This window comes from Bufo bufo, chromosome 6 (genome assembly GCF_905171765.1).
Source record: "Bufo bufo chromosome 6, aBufBuf1.1, whole genome shotgun sequence".
Taxonomy (NCBI): domain Eukaryota; kingdom Metazoa; phylum Chordata; class Amphibia; order Anura; family Bufonidae; genus Bufo; species Bufo bufo.
The window spans coordinates 300,090,083-300,102,087 of NC_053394.1; the positions used below are offsets into that span (position 1 = coordinate 300,090,083).

At 44.5% G+C, this 12,005-nt stretch overlaps 1 protein-coding gene across 3 annotated transcripts in view; it reads right to left on the reverse strand.

Annotated features, from left to right (window-relative positions):
• The window catches only part of THRA (thyroid hormone receptor alpha), a 157,708-nt gene that overhangs the window by 53,126 nt on the left and 92,577 nt on the right, over window positions 1–12,005 (reverse strand). The gene's annotated exons all lie outside the window — the stretch shown is intronic.

A 12,005-nucleotide genomic window follows, 5' to 3' on the forward strand; every position in this document is an offset into this window, starting at 1 on the left:
GCAGCAGTAGTGCACATGCACGACTACCACTCCATTCCCTTCTATGGAATGAATGCAGATAGGCGAGTGCTGTACTTGGATAAGTGGATAAGTGATAAATGTTGTTAATGGGAAAGCTATTTAAATTTCCAATAATTTTATCTTTTTTTCTAGGGAAACATTTTTTAAGACAACTGAACTGTGGTTTCTGTCTATAATTGTCTCTCGCCTCAGCACATTGCCAGATCCATCCATTGCTGCCCAACCTACCCTGATGACTTACATTGGAGTCGGATATTATTCCCTCAGACAGAGGTGAGCATAGCCCAACACTAAATAACCCCCATGTTTTCTGGGAAGAAACACTGCTGTATGTAGTAATGGGATTAGTAATCTCTAATATAGTGAAGAATGATAAAAGACATTACTAGCCACACTGCCAGTGCTGGGGCATCCCATGACAGACATGGGCATAAAAGAATCGCCACCCTCCATACCTGATAAACACCAGATTTAGGGAGTGTGCATTCATATGTGGAGAAATATAAGTTTTTACATGTCCAAAAGTGCACAGTAAGCTGCAAATCTGTGTACTTAAGGCTTATATTGTATAGGCAAGATTTAACCGGAAAGGTGCAGCCAGCCTGGAGCTTCCACTCGAGCATATACAGTATATCTATGTGCTTTACTTACATATGTATATTAAATCGCACATCTGAGGATCACATGAGAGGCATGCCGAACTGAACAAAGGAATTCCAGCAACTGAAATAGTTATACAAGAGAGCACAAAAATGTCAGCATCTCTACAGCACTGCCAATATTGGAAAAGTAAGTCAAAACGCAACCTATGGGCAGCATGTAATGCTTCTAGAGCTATTTTATCACATGCAGCCAGGGGCATCGTTGGCACAAGGGGCAGCATCTGCACCCAGGATCTGGTGCCAAAGGCCCCTCTGCCACAATAAAGGTCACCATTATAAATGGCCCAGATGGTAGATTTATCAACCGACATGCGCCAGTTCTGGTGAACATGCCTTGTGCCAGATTTATCATGGGTTTTAGAGACTTTTTGTCCCTCACTAGACAGTTTTGAAAAGTTTCTAGGAAAAGGTGGCATGGTTTAGAAAAAGGGGGTTTTCTTAAAGGGAACCTATCACCATGAAAATGCAGTGTAATCTGAGTGCAGCATGTTATAGAGCAGAAGGAGCAGAGCAGATTGATATATAGTTTTATGGGAAAAGATTCAGTAAAACTTGCAATTTATACATTTCAATTCCTTTTTATTCTTATCTTTGAAGTCCAGGAGGCGGTCCTATCAGTGATTGACAGCCTTCCCTCTATGACTGTGTATACAGAGACAGCTGTCAATCACTGATAGGACCGCCTCCTGGACTTCAAAGCCCAGAATGAGCAGGAGTCTAAATGAATAATTTACAAGTTAGGCTACTTTCACACTTGCGGAAGAGGATTCCGGCAGGCAGTTCCGTCACCAGAACTGCCTGCCGGATCCGTCAAAACGTCCGCAAACTGATTGCACTTGTCATTGCACTTGTCAGAGGGATCAGGATCCTGATCTGTATGACAAATGCATTGATATGCCGGATCCGTCTCTCCAGTGTCATCCGGTAAAAAAAGGATCCGGCATTTATTTGTTATTTCACATTTTTTGCCGTCTGAGCATGCACAGACCGCAATGCCGGATCCGTTTTGCCGGAACACTCGTGCATTAATGCATTTCAATAGGAAAAAATGCCGGATCCAGCATTCCGGCAAGTGTTCCGGAATTTTGGACGGAGATAAAACCAGTATTATCTCCATTCTGAAAAGGCAAAAAGACTGAACTGAAGACATCCAGATGCATCCTGAACGGATTGCTCTCCATTCAGAATGCATTAGAATAAAACTGATCAGTTATTTTCCGGTACTGAGCACCTAGGACGGAACTCAATACCGGAAAAGAATAACGCTAGTGCCTTATACAAAATCTTTTCCTAAAAAATTATATATCAACTGCTCAGCTCCTCCTGCTCTATAACATCCTACATGCTGCCTTCAGCTCAGATACCATGTTCAATGTGACAAGTTCCTTTTAACAAGTGCTAAAATTGTGGAGCTAAATTTTGGGCTAAATTAAGCCAACCAAGAGAAGGCATAAGAGAGAGAAAAGCATATAACATGTCTAGCAAGATGCACTAAAACTATCACGCCACGTGAGCCATTTGGCAAATCTGCCTATAAACTGACTAAATGTAAGCCAGTGATTCCCCTGTGCTTATATGGCAGGTATATCTACTCTGTTAGGCCCTTTTGAGGTCCGCAAAAACTGTGGATCCACAAAGAACGGGCGCGGTACATGTTCCTATCCGCATTTCTTTGCAGACCCATTGACGTCAATGGGTCAGCGATGCGCATTTGCAGACACCTCTGTGTGCTTTCCACATCTATGTGTCCGTTCTGTAAGGGGATAGAAATGTCCTATACTTGGCCGCAAAATGTGGACCACTGAAGTCTAGGGGGTATCTGTATTTTGTAGACCGTAAAATGCATACGGTTGTGTGCATAAGCCTGACTAACTTTCAGTCTTCATTGCACTTCATGTACTCTGAAGAAACAGGAAGACCCGGATGAGCGGTGCTATAGGTCTGGTCTACAAGGGAAAATTAGGTGGAAAAAAAACATACCCCCTTGTCAGTCGTACATGCCCATTTGAAATGGGGCAATACAAGGAGATAAAGAGAAAAGCTGACTGACATCTGGCCAATGCATGAAACAGGGAAATCATACTGTGAGTGCCATATGACTGCAAAATATGCCATACGACTTCTGTATACTAGAAACACAGCCTTGGCAAAGCTAACGTTTCAAGAACCTAAATGAACACGTAGATCCGCCAAAACAATGGAAATGGCGTATCTACAAAATACTGATGGCCCCAATACGGCAGCCTGACACAGGCTTTACATAGGCATGACGCTTACCAGAAAAGATAGAAGAGCAGGAGGAAATCCTGGCATGTGGGTGACACAAGCACCAGTCGTTACACTAGAGGGAGGCAGAGAGACGAGAACTGTAAAGAATAACAGCAGTCTGAAAACGACGCCATAAAGAAGGTCTGAGGAACCTAGGAAAACTACTGGCCCTGCAACATGTGCGTTTAGCACAATGCACAAAGTCAAGATATAGAAGGCAGGCAGCAGGGGATCTTGGGTCAAGGACTTGGTGACATCTGACTTGAGTTACTGGAGAACTGAGACAGGTTCCAAGTTGTGATCTAAAGGGCTGGTCTCTCATTCCTTCCCTGTGCAGAATGGTGACTCACCTTGCTAGAGGTATTTAAGAAAAAAAAACAGAGAAAGGTGCAGAGCATTAGATTTCAGGCTCTAAAGAGACACATGTCTTTGATTGATAAGCACAGTATGGTAGGTCACACCAGGGCATGTCTACATGCAAATGTATCGGGATACATGTTACACAACACGCCAATCTCCGTGGCCTAATGTTCTACTGCCCAGGAAAAGAACACAGCACTGCGTAGAATATTTTCCTATTTCTATAATGTTCAGGAGAATGTAAATGGCCACAGACAGTCATATGATCTACGTACGATCCCCAGAGTCCTTTCTAACACTGGCGGCTTGTTCTGCAGGACACCAAACTTTCTAGACCTTACAGCAATGGTTGTTATTAGGAAACTGCCACCGCAGAGAACCCAGGGTACGGGTATGCTGCACTTCCATTGAAGAGGGGCCAGCAGATCTCCTGAGCACTTTTATTCCCCATGACAATGGAAATAATAGTTCTGGAGAATCCAGCATTGTGCCACTCCTCTGTTATTCCTGCTGGAAGTGTATGAATAAACTGACAACTGTGGGTTACTGTGGCGAAACCAACCTCGCCACTGGGTTTCGGAGGGGCCTGGCTACCAGCCTCTTGCCTCAGGATTATGGACCATACTAACTTTAAAGGAGAAGACAGACCGGCCGCACAGCTTAATTCTGTCTTTGGAATTGTATTTTATGTTATGTGAGGGTACCCAGATAGCTAATTTTATTGTATTCGTGTATTCTGAGTGCCATTCACCTAATAATATGCACTCAGACTTGAGCTATCTGGGGATATGTTAAATGTCTGTGTTTACTGTAAGGGTTGTGACATTGCATGTTTAAATGGTGATTTCTGTCCTGTTGTTCCCACATGTGTATTGGTGATTTCCCTTTGTCTTGAGAGATAATTGAATTACTCCTCGGGTGTCTCCAGGGCAGAGAGGAGGAAACCATGATGCATTGTGGGGATGTATTGTGTCTGTGTATCCTGAATCGCTGCATATCTGTCCTGTGTCACAGTCTTCCTTCTGGTCCCCTAGGGGCGTGTCCACCAGATGAGGACCTGCATAAATACGGGGGGGGGGGGGGGGGTAGCCCTCAATAAAGAGTGCCCGTTTTATCCTTCATCATGTTGAGGCTGGTGTTTGGGTAACTGATCAACACTGGGGGATTGCTATACGCTGAAGATTTGCTATACTCCCCTGGCTATAACTACTAGCTCTTGTAAGAGCTTGTTCCTGGTTCCTGCTCTCTGGATGTAGGAGAGGTTCACCCACTGGAGCCTGGAGCCTTGTCGTAGGTCCAGGGTGGGTAGGAGACGGTGAGGCCTCAACCAAGCTTCGGCGGTTTGTGGGGTCTGCAGTGCGTACGGTGTCAAGTGGAGTGCTTGGAGTCCTCGGAAAGCACTAGGAGCTTCTATCAACGGAGGTACCCAGTCGGGGTGCCAGGAGATCCGTTACATTACTATTCCCCTTGTGTCCACACACACAGTCTTACACTGGCACTGACTGGACAATGTCCGACAGTGACATACACCACTCTGACAAGAGGAATGGTAACACCCAACTGTAAATATAATCATAGATTTCCAGGAGCAACAACAGGAGGAACAATATACCACAAGGTTTAAATAGAAGGTGCTCCAGACTTATTTTATGGGGAATAGAAGTATTCACTATAACCTAAATGTCAGAACTGAAGGTCTTCTCTAAAGGGGTTTGCCCATCTCAGACACGGGTGGCATATCACTAGGATAGGCCATCAATGTCAGATAGGTGCAGGTCTGGGACCTGCTGCTGTCACCAGAACGGGGGCCCCAGAAGTGAAGGAGAGTGCTGGACATATGCATGACCACCTCTTTACTCTATTTTCAGAATTTTCATACCGGTGAATGGAGGGGGGCTGCGCTCAGTGTCAGACTGGGGTGCCTAGGGCCTACCAGTAAAATGTATTTTGGGGGGCACCGTACAGATACATTCAACTATGACCTGCTCACACAGCAGCAAGATGCTACCAGATGAATGAATATGGGGTCCCTGCAGCAACTTGGAGAAGGTAGGTCCTGGGGAGAAGAGGACACTGGCAGCTTTCCTCTATACCTAGAAGTCATCTCAACTCTGATCGTGTCTATAATAAGAAACTGGGGAGTTTCTTTAATAATATATCAAGTGTTTTATATGAACATCGGCTGGTTGAGGTGCTGTACATTGAATATATGTATGTAGTGCAGTAAGGCTACTGTGTTATGTGCCACTGGTGCAGAGGGCAGGAGACTAGGGGCCCACCTCGCTCAGGAGCCCACCGGGGATTGCCCTGTACCCCTGTGGGCCAGTCCAAGCCTGACTGGTCGTGCTGTACTCTCCTTCACTTCGGGGATCCAGTTCTGGAGACAGAAGATAGAGACCTGACATTTGAGATGGGAATACTCCTTTAGGGGCTACACAGATATCTATATCAATCTAAATAAAAAGTCTACGGATTTGAATGAAACCTTCTCTGCTGGAAAAATTTCATGGCACCAACTGTGCACTCTACTAGGACATCTGTCACCACCTTTCACTCATACCTTTAGTTTCTAGTAGAAATTTCCACCCTCCAGCTATTACTACTACTCCCAGCATTACCTGACAGCCTCTAAATGTCATAGCATGCTTAGGGTCACAGTTGGCAAGCCACAATTTAGAGATTGGTGGTTTATGGTATAAAAAGAAAGTGCTTAGAAAACATTAAAGTTATTAAAGTTGAACTGAATCTTCGCCCTGGGTGAAGGGATTCGAGCTACGTCTGCACCAATGTAGTAAGCGCTTAGTAAGCTTCCAGCCCATGAAGGAGAAGGAGAAAACTTCTCAAAGTATCACACATTTGTTGCAGCTGCAGGCGGTGACATTTGTCCCCCATACAGCATGTGACACAGACAGAAACAAGTCCCTGGCATTCTCCCACACATTACATAAGTATACAAAATCAAGAGTGCAATTCAAGAGCACCCAAGAGTTTTGCTTTCTTACTGTAATGAAGGTAACCAAGACAGCAGAGGGTAGGCAGTAATCAGCTGATTCTGGTCACCCAGTGCATGAATGGTTAAAGTTCACCCTCCAGTGTACTACTCCAGGGCAGAGTCCAGAGATAACCGTTAACCCCTTTCCAGGGCATGCAGAACTTCTAGCCTCTCTTCTGGTCTACAGTGCCCTAGAAGAGGTTGAACCTGGCAGACTTCATCCCTGTTTAGCAGTTTTGGTGGACAATGATAAGGAAAACATATGGCGTGGTACAACAGGTACAGAACAGAGACTGCTTAACCACATCCTGTCCAAAGCCAAGAAGTTTAACTTGAGTTACATGAATAATTTGTATGACTTATGACCCAAGCTAGTTTCACACTGACGTTTACAGATCCGGCAGCAGTTCCGCTTGGGAACAGGTTGCCGGATCCATCAATGCTTTCCGAGCCTATAAACTATAATGGGGTCCGGCGGAGATCTGGCCTTAACCTGGCAAATATGCAGAGAATGGGCTGGACAAATACCCAGTGGTCCAATTCCCGGCAATGTGTCACCAACATTTTTTTCTGCTGGTTAAAACCAAATAGAAACACATCTCCTTTTTTCCAATCTTTTTTTTATTTTCTAATTGTAGATTATTATTATTTTTTAAATTCTATTTCCTTATACTGTATATATATATTTCCTAAACATGATTATGGGGGCGGCCATCTTGCCTGAGCTGTTCTTAACAGCATTTACAAAGCATTATGGAAATTGCTTTACGGCATCCACATGGGCCATAGACACAATGGACAGGAGGGGACCTCATTGACTTCGTTGGGAGAGCTTTCTAGGCCTGCTCTGTGACCTGTGCAGAGGTCAGGAGGGAGAAGATAAGCTATTGTGAATAGTGGATCCTGTATTGTCTATACACAGAGGTGATATCTGTCATTCTAATCCTGACTATAATGATAAGCAGGTAACTGCAGTAAAGTGATCTGTACAGACCAAGAAGTGGTGCCTATTATCATCAAAAATTCCTTAAAAATCTGTTTAACATAAAAACGTGATTTAAACAATAGGTCATTTTCTAATGGCACATTTCATTAAACCATCACTGGGTGTCGGACATAGACTTGTCTGGCTGATTGCTACCTCTTTCAACTCAGACAGGTTTCAGCAGACAGATGTATTTCAAACTACGTGACATTCTCACAGAGAAGAGCTAAAAAGCTCTTAAGGAAATAAAAAAAACCAATTTAACAGCTAAAAACTTAAATATAGATACTGAGGTATACATAATTTTAAGGGTACTTTCACACTAGCGTTGTTTGAATCCGGCGGGCCATCCTGTCGCCGGAACTGCCCGCCGGATCCGGAAAAAACGGATCACATTTGAATCCTGATTAGGATTCTGACCACAATGAAAAAATGCATTGGAAAAAACGGATCCGCCATTTATGGACTTTAACTTTTTTTGCAAATTTTTTCGGGTTTAACATGCAAAAGCCGGCTCCGGTTTGACGGAACACATGGCGCCGGACCTGGCATTAATGCAAGTCAAGGGGAAAAATGCCGGCGTTCAGTCAAAGTGTTCCGGATTTTTGGCCGGAGGTAAAAATACAACATGCTACGGTTTTCTGAAAAGCCTGATCAGTAAAAAAGACTGAACTGGATGCATCCTGAACGGATTGCTCTCCATTCAGAATGCATGGGGATAAAACTGATCAGTTCTTTTCCGGATTTGAGCCCCTAGGACTGAACTCAGCGCCGGAAAAGAAAAACACTAGTGTGAAAGTACCCTAAGTCCCACAACTGGACATGAATTCATGATACCTATGGAAACATATTTGGGGAGATAAGAAGTCTCCCTCTTTTCCCAGTTTTGTTTATGGAATAATCAATATGGAGATATCACTCCTATTCTGACAAACCACGATAAGGTGGGTTTCACAAACAGAGTTTTCAATCGTCTGGCCGCTCCTAGAATCTTGTAGGTGACTACTGGCAACTACTGAACCAGTGGAAAAGACAGGCAGCGTTGTAGGAAACAAATGCACAAAAACAATCTGGTATTGGGCGGCCTTAAAATGAAAGCAGACCCCCTGATGATGGGGACATAAGATTATCTCATTACAATGATCTTTTCTATCGTCTAGGTGCAGTTCTGCATCTATTACTCAGAAAGCGTTACAATCGTAACTCCCTAAAGAAGAAAGAAAATTGGGTTTCAACATGAATAGGATAAGTAGCCACAATTGCACCGACATCTACACAGACGAGCTTCGCATTGTAAACACTCTAATGGAGTTTTATGTGTAAATGACTGGACTACAACCCTGTCCCCAAATGACCTTCCACTGAAAAAAAGAAAAGTAGTAATCTGAAAACCCAAGTAATATGGACACAGCGATCCTGCCACCTCTCCTGACATGTCTGATTAGTAATTACTAATGAAATAACAATTCTGTATCACATTTTCTCATAACTCTGTGCTGTGACTTTCCTCTGTTATTCCTCCTGAACATTTGTGAATAGATTGACAATCGGGCGTCACAATTCACTTCTGCAACAATGTAGCACTGTGACAAACACTGTTCACGTGCATTGCTGATAGCAATGGTATCACCAATGACAATGGATGCTACAGATTAAGGCCTCTTTCACACGGGCGTGTGTGCCCCGTGGTCGTGCTGCGGCCCGCAATGCACGAGCACAGTCCGTGGGGCAGCCGCAGCGGATCGCAAAAAGATAGGACATGTTCTATCTTTTTGCGGAACGGAAGTACGGGACAAAACCCCACGGAAGCGCTCCGTAGTGCTTCCGTAGGGTTCCGTTCCGTGCTTCCATTCCGCATCTCCGGATTTGTGGACCCATTGAAGTGAATGCGCAATGCCCACGGAACGGCACCCGTGTATTGCGGATCCGCAAATGCGGTCCGCAACACAGCAACGGGCCGCACACGCCCGTGTGAAAGAGGCCTAAGGATTAGGAATGGATTGATGGAACCAGTTGTTTTACTGTAGAAATATCGTCCATAGTATTATTGCTGTGCCTGGCCTTTATCCTATAAAAGGAGACAAATTACTAAGGCACTGTTTGACATTTTCATCGCAAGGGATTTTTGCAATCAATTTCCACCTTTCCTCTTTATACTATGCTATGCGGTGTGTTAGGGGGGGTGTCCCTTACCTAGACCCCGGCTGAACATGCTTATTACAACTTGTGACCTCTGCGGGACATGAACTGCATCATAGAGTGAAAGCTGCAGGAGGTATGGCCTAAAGCACAGGAGGAAATTAGAATAAGGCCTCTTGCACGCGAACGTTCTTTTTTTCAGTTTCCGTTCCGTTTTTTGCGTTCCGTATACGGAACCATTCATTTCAATGGATCCACAAAAAAATGGAAGGTACTCCGTATGCCTTCCGTTTCCGTATTTCCCGTTCCATTCAAAGATAGAACATGTCCTGTTATTGTCTGCATAACGGACAAGGATAGTATTGTTCTATCAGGGCCAGCTGTTCTGTTCCGCAAAAAACTGAATGTACACGGACTTCATCAGTATTTTTTGCTGATCCGCTTTTTGCGGACCACAAAATACTGAAAAAGCCATGTGCAAGAGGTCTAATACCGACTATGGCAATGATCCTGTGATGGAGTCATCTGTATCTGCCCAGCAGAGGTCCTCACTCGCAGTAAAAGCTGCTGTGCTGAACAAATCCTGGAGAGATTCAACCCCACTAATGTATGGAAAATTAATTAACGGACATGCGTATAACTTCATTCTCCTTTGCTGTGCTACAGTAAACCCTGCAAATGAAAATGAAATAGCGGCTCAACATCTGCTGTATTTGGCTCAACTAAACGAACATGCACTAGAGTAAACTAGCCTACAAAAGCACGCAGCATGGTATTATGGTCAGTGGTAAAGTAGGGCAGCCAACTTTTAGACTTGTTTACATGGAATTTTTTTTTATTTGAAGAAAGCAGAAAAATATGGTCATAGTGAGAAAAACAAGGCTCCGAAGCAAAACAGCAGATATATATACGATTTCAGTATGCTTCAGTCACATCAATCTAGTGGCAGTGTGTGTGGAATAACACGCTGATTTGTACATTAGCAATTGTCTACAATATTTCCATCATCAGAATCCCTCAGTGCCACGGGTGACAAGAGGGATGCAGCAGGACATTCAGACTCCCAATTGCTTCCCTGCAGAAGTGACAAGCTGCATGTGAGATGGTCTTGCAGAGCAGCTGTATGGAATTTAAAGAGTCAAACCCTTTCCATATGTCCTATGTGGAAGCCACCATAGTGGGTCTCGTTCTTGTGGACATCCATATATTAAATGCACTGGAGAGTCATTCATTTGAATAGCTGCCCATAACATTACATTACTTTTGTTCCAGCCAACAGCAGCGTCCCTTGGCAAAATCTGACTTGTTGGTTGTTGCCTCATTCCTTCATGTTATAGGAGACATTTAAAGCTATACTGCTATATATATGTAATTCCCTACAAAAAACTATGCGTTTTATGGAACTAGGGAGCAAGCTGATGTGTAGTTCTTTCAGCAAACTGATATGAGGGATTGTGGCAGCTGTTTATATGTGGCTACTCAAACGTAATTCATTTAAACATGATAAATTAATATTTCAGACTATGAGTATGTAAAGAATTTTCCCATAGCCCTACAGTCACTTCCAGTACAAGTCACTGACTTAGGCACAAAGTAAGGGCTCATGCACACGACCGTGGTTTATGTCCATATCCGATCTGCATTTTTTTGTGGATCGGATGGGGACCCATCCGGATGCAAAAGGTGCGGACAGCACACCGTGTGCTGTCCACAGCCATATATACATTCCACAGCTCTGCAAAAAAAAATAGAACATGTCCTGGCAGGACATTCAATTCCAAAAAATGCAGAACGCAGAAGACCGCTATCAGTGTTTTGCGGATCTGCAATCTCCAGATCGCAAAACGTCAACAGCCGTGTGTAGGGTTGTTTCGGGTATCGAATTTTCGATACCTAATGGATACTTTTGCCTGGTATCAACCTCGATAACAGGATTTGCCTTTTTTCGATACTATGCTTCGCTATTGCGCAGTCTAGTATCAGAGAACAAGGAGCACGCTGTTCTCAGCGTGCTCCGTGTTCTCCTCAGCAGCACAGGGGAGACCGAAGCACTCTCTCCCTCGCCCCTGTGCTGCTGCTGCCACCAATAAGGAGAGAGGGGCGGGTGCACTACGCCATCAATGAAAGTAAATGTTTAATACAAATCCCGGAGGCGGGTGCTGGCAGGGAGCTGTGATTAGCGGCAGTTAACCCCTCAGGTGCCGCACCCGCCTCCTGTATTAAATGTTAATTATATTATCATTGGTGGCACAGTGCGCCCTCCCCCCCAGTATTAAAATCATTGGAAGCGCAGTGCATCCCCTCACCTCAACCCCTCCAGTTCTCCCCTCAACCCCTCCAAGTATTAAAATCATTGGTGGCTGTGGCCACCGGGTCACCTCCCCTCCTCCTCATTGGTGGCAGTGGCAGTTCCGATCGGAGCCCCAGCAGTGTAATCCTGGGGCTCCGATCGGTTACCATGGCAGCCAGGACGCTACTGAAGCCCTGGCTGCCATGGTAATCTCCCTGCTGCTGTGTGTACAAAGAACAGCGCAGCAGGGAGAGTGTGAAGTCCTAGACACTCTAATAGAGCTCTATC